Below are 22,790 nucleotides of genomic sequence, written 5' to 3' on the forward strand. Positions count from 1 at the left end.
GTGATTTTCTTTAACTCCCTATAACACGCTGATACTCAAGTTGTGTGGAAGTGTTAGAGGTGATGTTAACAGCTGCACAGGTCATGCAAGACACCACACCCGACTAGCACCTGTCTGAAATTTAAAAAAGCAAAAACCACACTACCACTGAGATTATGAATAAAGACATGTTTCCTGCAGGTTTAAAGGAAAGGGCTACAGCATAAGGCCGTCACGCAAGAGTCGGCAGTCTTGGCTCCTTCCACAGGAGCGCTAACAGGAGAGCCACCTCAAAATTTTGTTAAGACATGAATTCCCTACATATAATCATCTGTCTGTCTGTCCTCTCCTTCGCTCTTTCCCTTTTCTTTCCTGACTGAAGATATTTTCCATCCAATAAACAAATTCAGCTTTGTTTCTGTTTTGCTTTCCATAACTCAAGATTGTTTAGCTAAAAAGTTATTAGTTTACCTATTTAATCTTTATTTTCTTGCTGCTGCTGCTATGTCACTTCAGTCATGTCCGACTCTGTGCGACCCCACAGACGGCAGCCCACCAGGCTCCCCCATCCCTGGGATTCTCCAGGCAAGAACACTGGAGTGGGTTGCCATTTCCTTCTCCAGTGCATGAAAGTGAAAGGTGAAAGTTGCTCAGTCGTGTCCGACTCTTAGCGACCCCATGGACTGCAGCCCACCAGGCTCCTCCGTCCATGGGATTTTCCAGGCAAGAGCACTGGAGTAGGGTGCCATTGCCTTCTCCGATTTTCTTGCTAGTTTACTTTGAAAACATTTTATACCTACAATTTGGTATCTATTTATTTTTACCCCCCAACTTTTTTTTCCAGTCTCCATTCTTCACCTCTGATTTTATCAACCTTTTAACAGCCTTATGTGGCTAGTAAGAAGGTTCGTATCAATCAGACCCTCATTTCCTTGTAAATCGTCTGTTTTCCTTACAGAAAGTTTTAGGGTTTTTTGTTCCTCATGTACTAAACCCTCTCTACCATGTATCTGTGTGTGTGTGTGTGTGTGTGTGTGTGTGTGTGTGTTTTGAATACATCCTGCTTAGGATTTGGGTTTTTTCTTTCTTTTTACATGTGTACAGCTAACATTTATTGAGTGTTTACTGTGTGCTCAGCACTGTGTAGAATGCGTTCCATGTATTATTTCATTTACTCCTCACAATAATTCTTTTTTCTTTTCAATCTCAAGGATCACTGTGATTTTATTCTTTGTTTGAGAGGTCAGCATAATAAGTCATTTTAACAATGAGCCCCCATGTAGGCCCTGTCAGTATATATATTTTTTAATTTAATTTTTAAAAATTATTTATTTATTTTACTTTACAACATTGTATTGGTTGGGGTTTTTCTTTATTTCAGTAACCATATCTTTCTGTCTGGAAATTCTCTTTCCCTTCCCCTAAATATCATGTCTATTTTATTTTCTCCATCTGGCACTCATTTTGATAGATCCTGGAATATTTAATATCATCCCTATCTCAACTTTTCTCTTACATTTTTGCTCCTTTAACCCTTTTAGCTGTGTGCCATTTTATGTCATTTCTCACATTTCCAGCTCATTAATTTCTTCTTTGCTTGATTTTGTGCTCTTCCGGAAGTAAAGAGATTTTAATGTTAATAATTATACCATACTCCTTAAGTCATATTTTCTGATTTTGCCATTACTATTTATTCTTTTTTATTGATATGTAATTGACATATAACATTATTGTTACCATCTACTCTTGTTTCAGTAAATCCCTAATCATATTCTTCAGCTGTGATAGCTTTCTTTATCACTCTTAGGACATATGTGATATTATTTTAGTTCCCTGAACTAGTATTTCTATTAAATCTCTTTCCCTTTGAGTTTGCAACCTCCCTTTCATGTAACCAGTGGTCTGTGGGACCTGACTGGCTCTTTGTCACCAGGACATCTGCAGGAACTGAGGATAAGAGCTTTTCTTTTCTACTTGAGTTTTCACTTACACTTCTCTGACCTGGAAGAAGATATGTGATGTTCACTGCCTGGCTAGAGGGAATGGGTGGTGGGAGGCAGAGACCCAAAGCTTGCCTGCATGGCCACTCCACAGCACATCCCTGGGTAACTGGCCTGGCAGATATCCTTCAGAACACATCTGCTCCTGGCTTCTGTTCCTGGCACCATGAAGAGCACTCCTCCCAAATGAAATTATTCCATTAGTCCACATGGACCATCAGCTGGACCCTACACCAAAGCATATGACTTAAAAGTAACACACCTGGATTTATGAGTGGTGGATATCAGGATGTAACTCTGTTCATGTGTCTGTAAGTGTGTGTATGAACATACTACAAGTACATTGATACATTTGACTCTATATTTTAAAAATCCAAATTTTTAACAATGAGTCCTCCTGGAAAGAGGAAGTGGGTTTTGTTTTAATTTACTACTTGAATTTTTTATATACATATATCATATATAAATTTAAAACAATTATTAAAATGGAAAGAAATATATTTTGCAACAAATACTATTTATCTGAATACTCAAATTTTACAAACCAGTAAGAGCCTGCACCTGAACTGCTTCATTCTAGCCCCTGCTGGAATAAATTTTATATGATTACTTTTTGGTGTTATGCCACAGAATTTTATTAAAAGAAGCTACACAAAATTTTCTCTGTGAAAATTATTTTACTTACATTACAAATGCTGTTAGGAAAACAAGTCATTACATTTTAATCAGGTTTTTCTAGTACCAGGAATATTATACAGGTCTCCTGAGCAGTGGCTTTATTTATATCTTAATAAGTTTGTGAATCTTGCAGCTAATTACATTTGCTTCTTTCCACTGGCTACTAGAAAATCTGAGCCAAACAGCTAGCCCTCTTTAAGCAAGTAGACAGAATTCTGCAGCAAGCATTTGTTAAATTCTTTCCCCCTGTGCTTCATCTTGTTTTTCCAAAATATTTTCCCTTTATCTCAATTTCCCCACTTACTTGTTTTTATTTTGTGTGTTTTTGTAAGTTGCCTGAAATCCTTTTCAAAACAAAGTAGGGTATAAATAACTAAAATCATAAATATGCAAAGCAAACCTTGCCAGAACACTGTGACATTTCCATTTATGACCTAAATATTACTAGTTTTACTCTGGCTTAAAACCCATAATACTTTTGTTTCCCTTCCACAGCCGGGGGGAACCCAATTATTCTTAATATACTGTTGAGTCTCTAAGTATCCAAAGGTGTTTTGAAGGGAAGATTGGTCAACAAAGAAGCAAAATTTCACCGTTTTCAATGGATCCCCAGATAAGAAGTTTCTTCGGGAGAATTATACAAAGTGGTTTAAGTTGTCAGTTGCAACTTAATGCCATTTTCCATTAATTAGATCCCACACTAGATCATCATCCATTTAGTTACCAAATTTATTCTCTTTATGTTGTTGTTATTAGGCAAATGTTATTTGCACTAACATGCAAAAGGAGTCAAAAGCACATTAGGAAAAAGGAACCTGAGGGGAGTTCCCTGAGGCCTCATGGTTGGGACCAGCCCTTTCACTGCCGTGGCCTGGGCTCAGCTCCTGCTCCGGGCACTGGGAGCCTGCAGGCTGCACAGCGCAGTCAGTCCAATTTAAAAAAAGAACTTGACTTTTATTATCACTACTCTGAAAGAGAGAAAAATCTAAAATATTCCTTCCATTCTCTCTCCTATTCCCAAACTTCTGCCAAGACATGTCATGATAAAGCTGTTTTTATTACACTATGCTAGCTAAGCCTACAAAACAACAAAGAACAAAACGCAGAATAGAAAAATCTGATAAAACTAGGAATGGTCATAATCCCAAGCCATAAATTGTGAAGGCTATTTGCCAAATCCAGAGAGGATGTACAGCTAACTTACACCTCTCCAGAGTTCCTGCAGGAAAAGGAGTTCTTGAAATGTAAGTGACAGAGCCCAGGAAGCCTCATCAACAATTGTTTACTTGCTTTAAAAAGTTCTACAGGCACCCAGTTCTACACACATAGAACCATAGAATTGAAGGGACCAAAGGAGAAACCATTAATACTTGCCACATATATTTCCTGAGATATAGCCTCCTAACTCAGAAGTTAGAGTGGGGATGAAGCAAAAAGTATAATCATATTTACAGCAGATAACAGAGTCAGCTAATAAGATAACTAAAGACAAATTCACAATTTGGAAAGCCACTGAGATATATATAGATATAGATATAGCATCTCTCTGTCTTGTTTGTCCAAGTGAAGGAGAGTGTGCCCCAGGAGCAGGCAGGGACTGTGTGAGAAATGTCTCAGGATGATGCTCACAGACTGACCCTGGCAGCTGCCCTAGCTCATGCTACCCACGTGTCTCCACAGATTTTCTTAGTAAACAGCTTATACATTCAAAACAGAGTAACAGACAAATAGAAACCATAACAATATCTAATTACAGATACAAACAACAACAACAAAGAGAAAAAGTAGGAGAAAGAAAAGTGTGTGGCAATTAAAACTCCACTGAAAAACATACTAATAGTAGATTGATCCACTCAACCTCTATTTGGATCTTTCTCTAGTGTACAACAGAGTCTGGAAAAATAAGAGCTATACTTCCCAGATGAACTTACAGAGGAAGTTCCAGTATGATTTAGGTTCCACCAGCTGAGGCATTTGTGTGTGTGTGAGTGTGAGTGTGTGTGTGTGTGTGTGTGTGAGAAATGAATTCAGAACTGAGGAAGTGAGAAGAGAATCACAGAATGAAGCACATCTTCTGCTGGTGTGGGTCATACCAGCTGCAGCATGGCTCTGGAGCGAGCAACCATAGCAACAGTTTCCCAGCATCCTCATTTCAACAAGAATATGCTGACCCAGGAGACATGGCTTCAATCCCTGGATCAGGAAGATCTTCTGGAGAAGGAAATGACAACCCACTCCAGTATTCTTGCCTGAGAAATCACGCGGACTGAGGAGCCAGGCAGGCTAAGCCCACAGAGTCACAGAAGAGTTCAACACAACTTACTGACTAAACAACAGCCAACTATGCTGGCAACCATTTGCATTCTGTGGCTTTGGGAATTGTTTCTGGAAGTTCATCCTGAAACTTGCTTCTTCAACCCCTCCAATATTTCTGTAACCCACGTATGTGTCTGCACGCTAAGTCACTTGAGTCCTGTCGTATATACATACGTTATACATACATCTCTTTATTAATCAGGCTACATTCTGCCCTCTACAACTATGTATCGCCACAACATAGTATCAAAGAAACGAAAATCCAGGGCTATATGATCTAAATAGATCTCAACAGAGAAAATATCCTACAAGAACTAAATGGTGGAATCTAGGAAAATCTGGCTTCCCTTGTGGCTCAGATGGTAAAGAATCCACCCGCAATGCGGGAGACCTAGGTTCAATCCCTGGGTTGGGAAGATCCCCTGGAGAAGGGAACAGCTACCCACTCCAGTATTCTGGCCTGGAGAATTCCATGGACTGTATAGTCCATGGGGTCACAAAGAGTTAGACATGACTGAGCGACTTTCATAGGAAAATCCATGATATGCAGAGGTAAAATAGTTATTTAGATTATCACCTGTGATCACTCAGAATGAGGCACATTTTGGAGTCAATGCTTGGACAAACCAAGCAAGCAAGCAAGCAAAGTTGCTCAGTCATGTCGGACTCTTTGTGACCCCATGGGCTGTGGCCTACCAGGCTCCTCCGTCCATGGGACTTTCCAGGTAAGAATACTCAAGTGGGTTGCCATTTCCTTCTCCAGGGGATCTTCCCAACCCAGGGATCGAACCCAGGTCTCCCACATTGCAGGCAGACGCTTTACCTCTGAGCCACCAGGGAAGCCCCAAGTGGCTGCTATAATAAAATAGGATGGCAAAAATTACAAATGTGAAGTTCATGGGGACCATCAATAATGTCTTCTGACTACATTGCTGAGGCTAATAAAAAGGAAAATAACCAGTGCAGGATTTTAAGTTCCCAGTTCAAGTTATGGTGAATATATGTCAAATTTTAACCTCATTGAGTGTTCTGGAAAATTCAGGACATTGTCTGGGACAGAGTGGTAGCTTGGTAATTCGAAGGGAGACACTTGGACAGACTCAGATAACTCTGCATATGCCAGATCCCTAACTCCTGGGGAGCTACCCTGGTCAGCGGAAGCAATTCCTTCTTCCCTGTCTGATGAGTAGAGAGCTACCAGACCTACGATCCTCTATGGCTTCATCTGAGCAGAAAACCTTTCAAAAGCATGACAAATTTCCTTGTGTTCCACTCCTTGCATCTTTCATTGTCTCAAGATTGTTAGCTAGAATTAAATTCAAACACGTCATGGTGAGGATGGTACAAAATCTAATTCAGAAAGTGAACAAGTTACACACCAAAGTAATTAAAATATGTTGTTATTAATTCTACATTGTGGTTAACCTGGGGAAATAGATTCTACAAGTGTTAGACCATGGAGAGAGGAACAAAATTATAGACCAGGATGAATTTATAGATAAGGTCACACTTTCATTAAATGAACTTGGTGTGCAAAAAATATCCTTGAGACACTGTTCAGCAAGAAATCCAAAGATTAAGAAGACAGAAATGTTGGAAGAGATAGACTAATTAAGTACAATCAACTCCTAACTAAATCCCCTGAGATGGCTCAGAGTATAAGGCCCATACCAAACTATTGAGAAATATACTGCTTTAGACAATATTCAGTCAAGACTGAAGCACCATCTTCCCCAAAAACGTCTGTAGTTCTGTAGTAGTTGTCCTTCTAGATAAAAAGATGCTGCTGTTTAGTCTTTCTGATTTCAATGAGCTGATAAAGCATGTCACTTAACCAGGAAAAGCAAGACGGGCAAGATGACATGATGGACAGTAGGGCCAGGGTGACTATCAAAATGGTTTGACCTCCAAGGACCTTTGGTATAGGCTAATGAGTGAAGAACTGAGATAAATGGCTAGTTTTAGTAAGGTTCTGCTTGATTTATGTGACATTAATACAAAACCAATATCTGGCAAACAGAGACCTGACTTGAGTCAACATAAAAGACTTAAGGTCTTTCATCCAATTTTAGGCCTGAGTCAGCAAACACAACCACAGCCCCTGAATGAAGGTGAGGCCAGGTATATTTCAGGAGGGACCCTGGAATAATGGGGCTTCCCTGGTGGCTCAGAGGTAAAGCCTCTGCCTGCAATGCAGGAGACCTGGGTTTGATCCCTAGGTCAGGAAGATCCCCTGGAGGAGGAAATGGCAACCCACTCCAGTACTCTTGCCTGGAAAATTCCATGGGCTATAATCCATGGAGCCGCAAAGAGTCGGACATGACTGAGCGACTTCACTTTCACTTTCCTGGAATAATTCCACAAGTATAAATGTTCTTAGAAGATTCCTAGGAGCCTACTCCCAAGGGAATAGGACCATTTGTTAGGATGTGATGCTTAATTTTACATCTAAAGATGACTGGGCTAAGGAATCCCCAGATAGCTGATAAAATATTATTTTTCCAGGTGTTTCTGTGAGGATATTTCCAGAAGAGTTAAGCATTTGAATCATACAGACTGAGTAAAAAAGATCTGCCCTAACCAATGAGGGCTGGCATCATCCAGTCTGTTGAAAGACCAAACAGAAACAAAAACGTCAACAGAGGGTTAATTCTCTTTCTTCTTGAGCTGTGACATCTATCTTCTCCTGCCCTTGGACACTGGAGTTCTTGTTTTTCAGGCTTTCAGACTCCAGGACTGAATGCCAGTGTATTATTGGTTCTCAAGCCGTTAGCCAGGATCGCTGGACACAGAGATATACTACTGACTTCCCTGGCGCTCCAGCTTGCAGATGGCAGACTGTGGCGTATCTCAGGCCCATAACCATGTGAGCCAATTCCCATAATAAACCTCATTGTATATACCTATTTCTGTACCTCCTATTGGTTCTGTTTCTTTTGCAGTTGCTGTCATTGTTCAGTCACTTAGTCATGTCTGACTCTTTGTGACTCCATGGACTACAGCATGCCAGGCTCCCCTGTCCTTCACCATCTTCCAGAGTTTTCTCAAATTCATGTCCATTGAGTCAGTGATGCTATCTAACCATCTTATCCTCTGCCACCATCTTCTCTTTTTGCTTCAATCTTTCCCAGCATCACTACGAACAAAGCTAGTGGAGGTGATGGAATTCCAGTTGAGCTATTTCAAATCCTGAAAGATGATGCTGTGAAAGTGCTGCACTCAATATGCCAGCACATTTGGAAAACTCAGCAGTGGCCACAGGACTGGAAAAGGTCAATTTTCATTCCAATCCCAAAGAAAGGTAATATCAAAGAATGTTCAACCTACTGCAAAATTACACCCATGTCACATTTGAGCAAAAGAATGCTCAAAATTCTCCAAGCCAGGCTTCAACAGTACGTGAACCGTGAACTTCCAGATTTAGAAATGACAGGATTTAGAAATGACAGAGGAACCAGAGATCAAATTGTCAACATCTGCTGGATCATCAAAAAAGCAAGAGAGTTACAGAAAAACACCTACTTCTGCTTTATTGACTATGCGAAAGCCTTTGACTGTGTGGGTCACAACAAACTGTTGTTTTAGAACATTCTGAAAGAGATGGGAATACCAGACCACCTGACCTGCCTCCTGAGAAATCTGCATGCAGATCAAGAAGCAACAGTTAGAACTGGACATGGAATGACAGACTGGTTCCAAATCAGGAAAGGAGTACATCAAGGTTGTATACTGTCACCCTGCTTATTTAACTTATATGCAGAGTATATAATGAGAAATGCCAGGCTAGATGAAGCACAAGCTGGAATCAAGATTGTCAGGAGAAATATCAATAACCTCAGATATGCAGATGACACCACCCTCATGGCAGAAAGTGAAGAAGAACTAAAGAGCCTCTTGATGAAAGTGAAAGTAGAGAGTGAAAAAGTTGGCTTAAAGCTCAACATTTAGAAAACTAAGAGCATGGCATCCGGTCCCATCACTTCATGGCAAATAGATGGGGAAACAATGGAAACAGTGACAGATTTTATTTTGGGGGGCTCCAAAATCATTGCTGATGGTGACGGCAGCCATAAGATTAAAAGAAACTTGTTCCTTGGAAAGAAGAAAGCTTGGAAGAAAAGCTTTGACCAACCTAGACAGCATATTAAAAAATACAGACACTACTTTGCCAATGATGGTCCATCTAACCAAAGTTACGGTTTTTCCAGTGGTCATGTATGGATGTGAGAGCTGGACTATAAAGAAAGTTGAGTGCCAAAGAATTGATGCTTTTGAACTGTGGTGTTGGAGAAGACTCTTGAGAGTCCCTTGGACTGCAAGGAGATCCAACCAGGCCATCCTAAAGGAAATCAGTCCTCAATATTATTGGGAAGGACTGATGTTGAAGCTGAAACTCCAATACTTTGGCCACCTGGTGTAAAGAACCGACTCATTTGAAAAGACCCTGATTCTGGGAAAGATTGAAGGCGGGAGGAGAAAGGGATGACAGAGGATGAGATGGTTCGATGGCATCACCGATGGGATGGACATGAGTTTGAGTAAGCTCCAAGAGTTGGTGATGGACAGGGAAGCCTGGCATGCTGCACTCCATGGGGTCGCAAAGAGTCGGACATGACTGACGGACTGAACTGAACTGAACTTCCCAGCATCTTTTCAAATGAGTCCAGCTCTCTGCATAAGGTGGTCAAAGTATTGGAGCTTCAGCTTCATCATCATGGATATTCAGGATGGATTTCCTTTGTTTCTCCGGAGAACCCTAACACACAGGGATACAATGTGCTAAGAAAGAAGCTACACATACCTACCAGTAACATCTGGATAGTGCCTCTGAGATGACATAAACCCCCACGGATCCAGGATGCCACTGTTTTCTAGGAGTTAGAAAGTATTTACTTAGGGGATGATTTATAACTGGATCTTTGGCTCAACTCCATCTCAGCATAGGCCTAGTACATCTGAGAACATGCCTGTGGTCATTTCCTCAGTTGTGAAAGCTCAGTTGGAACAGGGATACTCAGCAACTGACAGGGTTATAACACTGGAATCCTGAACTATGAAGTAAAGGATATAATGACAGAAACAGCAAAGTGTAAGTCTCAGGGACAAAGCCTTTCTCCCAAAGTAGTAAGTTAGTATCAGTTCTGTACTCCTGAGGAAATTTCACAGTACTACCTCCATTGAATACTTGAAAAATACTGAGATTGTAAATCTTCCATTCCTATTTAACTGGCCCATTTGTCCCATGTATATAACAGACTGACTCCTTAGAAAAAATCAAAAAAGACTGTTGTTAATCTAACCATGGTTGCTGATCTTCATGAAGATTCTTCACTAGAACAAAGCAATATGACCCCTGGTACCCTGTATACTCCAAGTCTCTCTCTCTCTCTTTTACACACACACACACACACACACACACACACACACACACACACAGAGGTACAGAAGTATTCTCCGTCAGCTAGCAAGGGCAGGAGATTAGGATCATAGTTGTTTCTCCTCAATGCTTGGCTCTGTGCCACAGTTTAGTCTGCAAACACTCATATCATCACACCATTCCAAAGGCCATCTTGCTGATCCCACATATTGATGACATAATTCTGACAGAATCTGGCTAGCAGGAGTGTAAACAGGAACTTTAGACATATAGAGAGATTATTCCTAGGAAAGTCAGCATCCTTCCAACTCTGAAGTTTTAGGGAGTCCAGAGTCCACGACATATCAGTATATGACTGTCTCCTCCAAATGAAAGACAAGGTGCTGGATTTTGCTTGCTTATCACTAAGGCAGAGATGTAACATTTCAGGGAGATTTTCTATATGCTTCCTCCACCAACTTACTAAATAAATAATTTGCCAGGTTGACAATCTTAAGTTGATGCCAGAATACAATAAGATATTGCAGCTAACCCACTCTGCAGCATGAGCAATTTCATAACCGACCAATTGAAGTGGGAATCTGGAAGAATGACTGTTGATCAAAACATCTGTAGCAAACAAACTGTTGCAAGGACCCAACAGCAAGCCCTGATTGATGATTTACAGACAAACCTCTAGGATTTAGGAGACATGCCAGCGCACTTAAAGAGGATAAACACTCTCCTTTTATAAAACAGATGTTCTCTTGCCACTTGGCTCCTTGGTGCAGGCTGAGACTTAACTCTGGGATACCAAGTAACAGGAGATGTGACTGTTCATCAAGAACTGGGTATTATCTAATCCAGGAAGCCATAAAGCTGGCATGTGAAAACGACATGTACAAGATTGGACTAGCAGAAACTAAAGGCACAAGTAAACGACTTCACTTCCACTTTTCACTTTCATGCACTGGAGAAGGAAATGGCAACCCACTCCAGTGTTCTTGCCCGGAGAATCCCAGGGACGGGGGAGCCTGGTGGGCTGCCGTCTATGGGGTCACACAGACTCGGACATGACTGACGCGAGTTAGCAGCAGCAGCAGCAGACTGTAGGAACATGTGGGCCCTGCCTGTTCCTGCTGGACTGTTACTTCTCCTCTCAGTGATACCACTTACAGACTCCTAGGGATTTCTCCAGGGCCAGCTGACTCAGGAAGGAAAAAGCTGAGCCTGGTCTATAGGAGGTTCTGCATGATACACCACACTAACCAGAGTGATCTCCTGAAGCATTAAATATTTTATGCTCACACTCAAAACACTGAATATCATTGAAGACAAAAAAAACCCCAAAAGAATAGAAAAACTGGGACATACTTCTGCTCTCTGAGAATATGTACTCTGCACAGAGTCCTATGCATTAAAATAATAATTACTGAAACTGGGAAGCCAAAAATGTAAACCAAAAATGTAATTGCTGTAAGTTTTAGAAACATTTACTTCTTTTTGGCTGTGCTGGGTCTTTGCTGATGTGCAGGCTTTTCTCTAGTTGTGGGGGGCCAGGGCTACTCTTTGTTGCAGTGCACAGGCTGCTAATTGCAGGGGCTTCTCCTGTTTCAGGGCATGGGCTCTAGGGCGCACAGGCTTCATTGCAGCCTCAGCTCTAGAGCACAGACTCAGTAATTGTGGCACACACGCTTTGTTGCTCTGAATGTGGGATCAGATGTGGGATCTTCCCAGATCAGGGATCAAACTCACGTCTCCTGCATTGGCAGGCAGATTCTTTACCAATGAGACACCAAGGAAGCTCCTATATTTTTTTAAAGGATAGCAAAAAAAAAATGCTTTAAAGTTTTTGTCATGATAAGAAGTGTAAAATTATCAATATGTTGCTAAATCTTTGCAATCCACATGACACTCTGGTTCAGAAGCTTTGGCCTACAAGATGCGCTGAGAGGAACTCAGTTGCAATGGGAGCCTATCAAGGCCATAGAATCACAGCGACATAAGGTACTTGGGAATGTGAGGTACTGCAGAAAGTGAAAGTGAGACACGGCACTGAAAAATCAGCAAACTATCTGAAAATTTGTATATACAAAAAAATCAACTCCCAACTCTACTCCTCCTCCCCTTGTAGACACATAAATACAAGAGTTATATTTCTGTTTCCATGCAAAGAATTAGAGGGTTCCTCTCAAAGAACTGATCCTAAGCAAATACCTCCACATAATGACAGAGTAGGGTTGTAAAAAAAATACTTACACTAAAAATACATTTATTGTGTTAAAAAAATAAAATTCAACCCAGTAAATTTGAAGATCTAATTGGCTTTATTCAACAATTCATGGATCAAGCAGCATCCCATCTAGCAACTAGAAGGACACTCAAAGGGGTTGTACAAAATCTAAAGTTTTTATACGAAGAAGGGTAGGGTAAAGGAGCTACTAGACAAAAGAAAGAGTTATTTTTAGGCCAGGACATATTATTAGGGGGAAAGAACCAGCAGGGTTTTACCATGCAGATGGCCTCTTCTTCCTCTGAGATGGAAAAGCACCCATGTGACAGATCATCACATTAGTGTTGACCAGAAAATTCCAAACTGGTTAAGGTTACAATTCTAGAGATTTCCCTGGTGGTCCACTGACTAAGACCCCATGCTCCCAATGCAGTAGCCCCAGATTCGACCCCTGATCAGGGAACTAGATCCTACACGCCAGAACTGAGAGTCTGCATGATGCAGCTAAGGGTCACACACACCACAGCTGAAGACCCTGGGTGCTGAAATGGGGGCTCAGCACAGCCAAATAAATGAACAAATATTTTTAAAAAAAAAAGATTACACTTATGGTGAAGGCAGAACAAGTGATACTGTATTAGGCCTGTGGTTTTTTCTTTTATTGGCTATATAAACTAAAATTCAAACAACTGCATGTCCCATATTTTTACTTGCTAAATCTGTCAATTGTAATTTAGAGGTTTCATTTAACACCAGCCTTCCTGCCTGACCATCTACACCCTAAGCCAAGCCCATGCTGTGGACAAATTTCTTACAAAATGAACAGAAGTCCCATCAGCACATTTTATTGCTTAATTATAATAAATTAGTAGATAACCAGGGATCCCCAGATGTCAGAGGTAAGCTTCAGGATCAAAGTTTAAGAGTCCCAGATTAAAAAAAAATAGATTGGAACTTCCCCAGTGGCCCAGTGGTTAAGAATCATCACTTTCACTGCAAGAGGGACAGCTTCATCCCTGGTTGGGGAAGTTCCACATGTCACTCGATGTGGCCAAAATAAATGAACAGAAAAACAGATGGCGGTTGCCAGAGACAGGGTTTGGGAGGGGGGCAAAACTGGGTGGAGGGAGTCAAAAGGCACAAATTCCAGTTGCAAAAGAAATAAGTCATGGGGATGCAATGTACAGCATGTTGACTATAGTTAACAATATTGTATTCATATTTGAAAGTTGCTAAGAGACTAGGCAATAAGGAGTTCATGATCTGAGCCACAGTCAGCACCCAGTCTTAACTTCATATTTAAATTGAAGAAAGCAGGGAAAATCACTAGACCATCCAGGTATGACCTAAATAAAATCCCTTACGATTATACAGTGGAAGTGAAAATAGATTTAAGGGATTATATCTAATAGAACTGAATGCCTGAAGAACTATGGACTGAGGTTTGGGACACTGTTTAGCAGGCAGTGATTATGACTATACTCAAGAAAAAGAAATGCAGAAAGACAAAAGGTTGTCTGAGGAGGCCTTACAAATAGCTGATAAAAGAAGAGAAGTGAAAGGCAAAGGAGAAAAGGAAAGATGTACCTAGCTGAATGCAGAGTTCCAAAGAATAGCAAGGAGAGATAAGAAATCCTTCCTCAGTGATCAATGCAGACAAATAGGAAACAATAGACTGGGAAAGACTAGAGATCTCTTCAAGAAAATTAGAGGTACCAAGGGAACATTTCAGGCAAAGATGGGTTTGATAAAGGACAGAAATGGTATGGACCTAACAGAAGCAGAAGATATTAAGAAGAGGTGGCAAGAATACACAGAAGAACTATACAAAAGAGATCTTCATGACCCAGATAACCATGATGATGTGGTCACTCACCTAGAGCCAGACATCCTGGAATGTGAAGTGAAGTGGGCCTTAAGAAGCATCACTATGCACAAAGCTGGTGGAGGTGATGGAATTCCAGTTGAGCTATTTCAAAACTTAAAAGATGATGCTGTGAAAGTGCTGTGCTCAATATGCCAGCAAACTTGGAAAACTCAGCAGTGGCTACAAGACTGGAAAAGGTGAGTTTTCATTCCAATCCCAAAGAAAGACAATGTCAAAGAATGTTCAAACTACTGCAAAATTGCACTTATCTCACACACGAGCAAAGGAATGATCAAAATTCTCCAAGCCAGGCTTCAACAGTACATGAACCGTGAACTTCCAGAGGTTCAAGCTGGATTTAGAAATGACAGAGGAACTAGAGATCAAATTGCCAACATCCTCTGGAGCATCAAAAAAGCAAGAGAGTTCCAGAAAAACACCTACTTCTGCTTTATTGACTATGCCAAAGCCTTTGACTCTGTGGATCAAAACAAACTGTGGAACATTCTTCAGGAGATGGGAATTCCAGACCACTTGACTTGCCTCCTGAGAAATCTGTATTCTGGTCAAGAACCAACAGTTAGAACCAGACATGGAACAATAGACTGGTTCCAAATCAGGAAAGGAGTGCGTTAAGGTTGCATAGTGTCACCCTGCCTATTTAAATTATATGCAGAGTATATCATGAGAAGTGCCAGGCTGGATGCAGCATAAGCTGGAACCAAGATTGCGGGGAGAAATACCAATAACTCAGATACGCAGATGACACCACCCTTAGGGCAGAAAGTGAAGAACTAAAGAGCTTCTGGACGAAAGTGAAAGAGGAGAGTGAAAAAGTTGGCTTAAAAGTCAACATTCAGAAAACAAAGATCATGGCATCCAGTCCCATCACTTCGTGGCAAACAGGTGGGGAAACAAGGGAAACAGTGACAGAATTTATTTTCTTGGGCTCCAAAATCACTGCAGATGGTGACTGCAGTCATGAAATTAAAAGACACTTCCTCCTTGGGAGAAAAGCTATGACAAATCTAGATGGCATATTACAAAGCAGAGACATTACTTTGCTGACAAACGTCCAGGTAGTCAAAGATATGGTTTTTCCAGTAGTTGTGTATGGCTGTGAGAGTCAGACTATAAAGAAAGCTGAGCACAGAAGAAATGTTGTCGACCTGTTGTATTGGAGAAGACTCTTGAGAGTCCCTTGGAATGCAAGGAGATCCAACTAGTCCATCCTCAAGGAAATCAGTCCTCAACATTCACTGGAAGGACTGATGCTAAAACTGAAACTCCAACACTTTGGCCACCTGATGCGAAGAGCTGACTCATTTGAAAAGACCCTGATGCTGGGAAAGATTGAAGGCAGGAGGAGAAGGGGACGACAGAGGATGAGATGGTTGGATGGCATCACCGACTCAATGGACATGAGTTTGAGTAAACTCCGGGGTTGGTAATGGACAGGGAGGCCTGGCGTGCTGAAGTCCATAAGGTCACAAAGAGTCAGATACAACTGAGTGACTGAACTAAAATGAACTGGACTATACATACAGTCCATGGAATTCTCCAGGCCAGAGTACTGGAGAGGGTAGCTTTTCCCTTCTTCAGGGGGTCTTCCCAAACCAGGCATCAAACCCAGGTCTACTGCGTTGCAGGCCGATTCTTCACCAGCTGAGCCACAAGCGTAACCGCTGCCCCTCTCCAAAACCTGTCAGTGCATCAACAGGATTTCAGTACAATAAAACGGAATTACAACCGAGAGAGTTGCAGGACACAGACTACATTTAAAAAGGAATTCTTGGGGAAATCCAAAGAGAACTAGGTGGGGGGTGAAGGACAAAGAAACTAAAGGGAACTGAAACCTCTGGCACTTAGAGCTAAGAAAAATTAAACACAGTCAGCACCTAGCCAGATTAACACAAAACCTAACACTAAACGCCTAGTTACCCGTTAGATCCTAATACTTGCTAGACCATGTCCAGTTTTCAACAAAAAATTACAAGGAATGCTAAGGCAAGAGAAAACAGTCTGAAGAGACTCAGCAGGCATCAGAATAAGGATCAGCTATTTTGTAATTATTAGAGCAGGCTGAGTGCTGAAGAACTGATGCTTTTGAACTGTGGTGTTGGAGAAAACTCTTGAGAGTCCCTTGGACAACAAGGAGATCAAACCAGTCAATCCTAAAGGAAATCAACCCTGAATATTTACTGGAAGTACTGATGTTGAAGCTAATACTCCAATATTTTGGCTACCCGATATGAAGAGCCAAGTCATTGGAAAAGACCCTGATGCTGGGCAAGACTGAAAGCAGGAGGAGAAGGGGACGACAGAGGATGAGATGGTTGGATGGCATCACTGACTCAATGCATGTGAGTTTAAGTAAACTCCGGGGGATGGTGAAAGACAGGGAAGCCTGGAGTGCTACAGTCCATGGGGTCACAGAGTTGGACACAACTGAGGGACTGAAGATGAACAACGACAAAAGAATGTCTTTGCTCATTAGTAGAATAGTGATAGAACCAGTCTCATAAAAGACATGTCAACAGAAGCTTCCCAAACAGAAATGCAAACATAAAAATTAATGGAAAAAGAAACAGAATAGTATATCCAGGAACTATGTGATAATTAACAAGAGATGTAAATTGTGCATGATATGAAGGCCTGTACATGATACTTACATGAAAAGAAACAAGAAATATTTGAAGTAATAATGGCTGAGAATGTTCCCAAACTAATGGCATACACTAAAGAACACACACATGAAGCTCAGAGAACACCAAGCAGAATAAATACTAAAAAAAAAAAAATCTCCTCCCAGGCACAACATACTCAAAGTATAGAAAGCCAAAGACAAAAAAACAAAGAAAACATCTTGAAAGACTCCAGAGAACAAATATATTTTCCCTACAGAAGCCAAAGTACTTGTTATTCTTATAAATTTCCTTTCTTCAATAAATTCTCCGGTGAATTTCGGCATTTTGCTTATGTGGACTGGATGCTGAGAGGGAGGTCCACAGGCTAGTGGAATGTGCCATTACATCATGGTTTATTATCCTAATCTTTCTCAATATACTGAGAAAGCATCAGGAAAATTCCCATTGAATGGTCAGTGAACATATTTACACTTATTAGGTAATTTTTTTTTCTTATATTTGCTTTTACTCTCTGACATTTATCCCCCTTTAGGCAGCAGCTGGAGTGTTCTATGTCTCCAGAAGAGGATAATGCAGAAGAATCTACAGGAATAAAAAAATGTCAATTTTTTGGCTTTTTGTATTCAATGCAAAAGCCCAAGTATAAGGCAAACATTTTATGAGAAGAAATGACCAGATAGAGCCATGCTGATAACCAAAGAAATAAAAAGAATGAAAAGGTAGGGACCAGTATAGAAAGATGACTGTGATCCAGATGAAATGCCCTTAACACTATTCAGCCTCCCAGAACTCAGGGATAAGCAGGACAATGGGAGCTCCATGAAGAAGTTAAACTGAGGTACAAAAGTTCAAGTGAGATATTTTCATAACCAGAGGTTTTTATTTGAAATTTGGATTCAGTATGTATTACTTGATTGATATAATAAAGGTCTGGCAGGACACACAAGAAACAGTCAACAGAGTTTATCTTAGGGAGTTATAATAGGAAGTCAATAGGAGACATTAAGATTTTTTACTTATCTCTTAGAAACTTTTTTAATGTTCATATATTTTTAATTTATTTATTCAATAGAGTTGCATTGCTTTTATGAAAGTATAATTAACAATGAACAGAAAGAACAAAAAAGTACATGTGAAGAAAATTATTTAAGGGAAATTTTGCTTGGCTCTCTGAGAATGACTAAAAATAAACAAAAAGAAGATTCAGTAGGAAAAGAAAGCAATGGAGAAGGCAAAAAAGAGATAAGGACACACAGAGAGTCAGCAAAAGTGAAAGAGAAACATCAGCTTCTTGCACAAATAATTCAAGGGCAAGGGCTTCAAAAATAAATGTGTCTCTAGCCATTGTATTACTAGAAACACATTGAGGAAACCCTCCAAAAGGAAAGAAACAGGCTAGCTAAGGAACTGCTAGCCACTTATTCCTTACTGGCTAAGGAAAAACAAGTTGATATTTAAAAATGAGCTAAGAAGCCTTATGAAAGACTGTAGCCACCTCCTCCTGCAAATAAATGAACATTCATCAATTGGCAGAGAGATTAGGCTTAATTTTTTGCCTCTGGAGTAACGAATTAAAAACTAAAGTATCAACTAAAAGGAAGCAGCTTTATATTCTCGTGAGTTTCCTTAACATCAGATACATTAATCGGCTTCCCTAGTGGCTCAGGCTGTACAAAATCTGCCTGCAATGCGGGAGACAGGTTCCATCCCTGAGTTGAGAAGATCCCCTGTGGGAGGAAATGGCAACCCACTCCAGTATTCTTCCCTGGAGAATCCCATGGACAGAGAAGCCTGGCGGGCTACAGTTCATGGGGTCACACAGAGTTGGTCACGACTGAGCAACTCACACTTTCACACTTTCATCAATTGGCAGAAAGATTAGGCTAAATTTTTGCCTCTGTAGTAAAGAATTAAAACGAAAAGTATCAACTAAAAGGAAGCAGATTTATATTCTCTAGAGTTTCCATAACATTAGATACATTAATTAAAAAACAATCCTGAACCTTCTGGGGAGTAAAGGACCAGAAGAGTTCTGAACTGTTAATACTTCTGCTTTGCTTTGTACTTGATAGCAAAAGTAGCAGCATGTACGCAGAAAGAACACTGTTACAATCAATACCTTGCCTGAAAAGTGAAGGTGAGCCCAGCGCAGAGGGGGAGCAGTCTTCCATTTGCCAGGCAGAAAAGAACCAGCTGCTTTTATAAAGAGCTGTAACAAGCTTTGAGTAACCAGGGCAGCGTGGCTACAGGAATCTAGGAGAAAAAATTCTTCAGAGAGGGTGTTCAAGGGATAGAAGGGTAAAGACAGCTGAGAAACATGTGAAGATTAACCTGACCTGCTTTACAGCTTTGCCTCAGGCCAGACTCTCCACTCCATTTATGCCTTCCTTTTTTCCTCCCCTTATTATCACATCTGCCACGGAGCAAGTATGAGCCTTAACTTGGAATGCCAGTCCTCAATATTTATGTATTAGCACAGCTCCCACGCATGAGAGGTCTGATGGCTAAGCGGTGTTCAGAATAGCTTAGCATGATAATCAAATGTCAGCTTTATTTTAGTATGGCAAAGTAATAGTCCAAAAATAATCTATGTTCCAGTTACTTGTAAACAGTAAACACAAGAAAATGAGTATTTGTAATTATCCTTAATTTAGGAAGGAATTCATAAATGACAGCTTGTTATTTACAGGTCAGAATCGAGACAGCACATACTATTTAACAATGTGGAGGTCAGAAAATTAAACTGATGGGAAGGAGAGAGAGACTCGATACAAGTTAAACTGGTAGCTGTTTCCTTATTAGGTGTTTGTAAGGAGCACTTCTAACTTAACAGCAAAGGTCTTTATTAAAACAAGAAAGGCTCTTCACACCTATTTACTGGGAACTAAACAGTAGTTCAAAGACTTGAAGTGTTTCCCTCAGAGTCAGAGGCAGCATCAATGATTGTTAAAGAATCCTAAGTCTAAGTAGTCATGGCTATTACTATATAGTTCTACACAATTTGTGCAACACATTCTCATATGTTAACTCATATAATCCCCATAAGAAGTTTTCTGTCCTCACTCTCTTTCCTAAACACCCTCTTCAAATCAGAGGTGAAGAAACCAAGGTTTGCAAGTCAGTATCTTAGCCAATGCCAACAGTGCCAACAATGTAAAGGAGCTAAAACAGAGTTCAACACAGGTGTGACCTCAAAGCCATAAGCATTCACCTTTGAACACTGCCTCCCTCTCTAAAATACTGGTTCTGCCATTAACAAGCTCTATGATGTCAGATAAATTGATTGATTTCTCTGGACTTTGGTCTCTTTCTATGTAAAATTCCTTTACTGAATTACATGAATTCCAAATCCTCTTTCTTATCTAACATTCATAATTCCTCTATTAAAAGCATATCATAAAGCTGGAAGTAAAGATGTGATTTGCACTGGTAAGTTGCTTAAATAAAGGGTGATTATTCCCCTTGGAGATGTAAATGCTACCTGAAGAACCAATAAGTAATTTTATTAAATCAATACTTATCAAGAGCTGACTCTGTACCAGAAGACCAGAATGATGCCTGTGATTGACATGGAGGATGCAATGATAAAAATAAAATGATAATAATAATCTCTGTGCTCACAAGTTCAGAGATAACTGGAGGAAGTTGCACGTCAAGAAACAATTGCAGCACCATATGTTAGGGCATGAAACTGGGCATGATAAAACAGGCATATAGTAGAGACCAGAAAGTCAGGAAAAGCTCCTTGCAAACCAGCATGTTAAAATGCAGCTTGAAGGAATGAGAGATGATCTAGGCAAATAAACTAGAAAGAGAAAGATGTTTTATGTAGACAGCTGCTGCTGCTGCTGCTAAGTCGCTTCAGTCGTGTCCGACTCTGTGCAACCCCATAGATGGCAGCCCACCAGGCTCCCCCGCCCCTGGGATTCTCCAGCCAAGAACACTGGAGTGGGTTGCCATTGTAGACAGAGCTGCAGATAAAGAAAGAGTAGTAAACTAATATCCTAAAAGCTAAATTGCCTACTGTAACTATTCAACTTCCAAAATGTATCCATAATTGCCATTTAAGCCACAGGGGCTAATGTAGAAGTCATCCTAAATATAAGTTTCTCCTGTTATGCAAAGTGATCTTCATAGCTATTAAGCAACATAATAAGGCAACTGTGTCTGATTCCAAAGCATGAAGCCTGTGTTCTTTACCTCTAACATTGCTACCTTCCTGTACTTTTTTTTTTTTGAAGGTCAACTGAGCAGAAATGACTCTGGTGCATAAACACATTTTAGGACACGGGGCAACCAAAGCAATACTGGGTAATTTAAGAGAAGCTACAAAAAGATATAAGCTCAGCTGAAGAACCAGATATGAACCTGCTCTAAATCCATTTGGAAAGGTCTCCCTGAATCTATATCCCAGCCATGTACCAAAGGCATCTCAAAGAACAAGACTTTCTGCAAAACTGTAGAGTGGAATTTTCTTCCCTCTAAGGTTTAAGAGAGCAAGTCATCAAGCCCACAAAACTCTAAAAGTACAATCAGATTCATTTTGTATAAGCAAGAGCATAATTTCACTTGTGGTTTGGCAGTAACTGGTAATTTATGGATTTAAATATTTTAACAATGTATTAACATCCTATAACTTTTAAACCAAAAAGGTTAAAGAGTTTGAGTTGTCACTGCTCATTTTTACATCTCAAGGAAGGAAGACTAATGATTCACACAACATTCACTCCTTAATTGCATGTCTGGCATAATGAAAGTAATTGCCTTCAGGTGTGTGGATACTGTACTTAGCAGGTGTCTCCCCGAACTTGACTGGCTTTGAAAAAGGTACAGATCTGAGTCACACTCTCAATGATAACAAAAATAAAGAAACAATACTCCAGAGATTAAGGTCCCAAAAGAGAGCCCCCAGAATCACCTAGGAGCCCCCTTCCTCCAGGAATCCTGAGCAGAAGACCGGCTACAGGAGGGACCCAGCTCAGCTTCTCACGGCTTCACCTTCTCCTCCCACCCCGGCCGAAGCCAGTTTCCCTCACAGGATGCACAGAGTCCTGAGCCTTCCCCTGGGAAACTGACTGTGGTAACTAGAAACAGATAGTTGAAATAGAAAACACAAGATTTCCCACCATTAAAAACAGAAATCAGAAATACTCACACATTTGCTTTTTTTTAACATGTCACTAAAAATACCAAACACTTTATTTTTAACCAGTGATTACATTCTATGTATGCATTATGCGTCTGAAACTTTCTGCAGCATTCAATGCAAGATAGATATTTCTGGAAGCCCCAAAGTAACCAGTCAAGAATGTTTTCAAGATGTGAACTTAAGGTACAACTTAAAGCGATAGATGAGGCCACTGAGACTTCAGTTATACCCACCTGTCACTTCTGGAGCTGCTGCAGCTCCCAGTCCCACGGTAATCACACACGGATACAGCCCCCTTTCACTGGGCTTCCCAAGCTTCTCCCCAAAGTGTGTGAGTGCAGCTGACTCTTCCAAAGTTTGAAGCTATAAAAGTGATTTATGTCAGAACAAGTGTCTTAACACCAGATATTAGACAACTGTGTCCTCTAAAGACTTCAGCAGTCCTGCAACAAGAAACTATTACACCTCCTTAACTTGTTAAACACTTTTTTAAAGAGACCTGATTTGCACCATGTTGCATGACTGCCTTCTCCAACTTCAGATTACTATTAACATCTTATGTAA

The 22,790-nt window shown here is 40.5% G+C and overlaps 1 long non-coding RNA gene across 1 annotated transcript in view; it reads right to left on the minus strand.

Annotated features, from left to right (window-relative positions):
- The window catches only part of LOC122673618, a 74,322-nt gene extending 51,754 nt beyond the window's left edge, over window positions 1-22,568 (minus strand). The window contains exon 1 of the long non-coding RNA XR_006334751.1: window positions 22,460-22,568. This is a non-coding gene — a long non-coding RNA (uncharacterized LOC122673618). The remainder of the gene's footprint in view (window positions 1-22,459) is intronic.
- Between the last annotated feature and the right edge of the window lie 222 nt (window positions 22,569-22,790).

Source organism: Cervus elaphus, chromosome 17 (genome assembly GCF_910594005.1).
Source record: "Cervus elaphus chromosome 17, mCerEla1.1, whole genome shotgun sequence".
Lineage (NCBI taxonomy): Eukaryota > Metazoa > Chordata > Mammalia > Artiodactyla > Cervidae > Cervus > Cervus elaphus.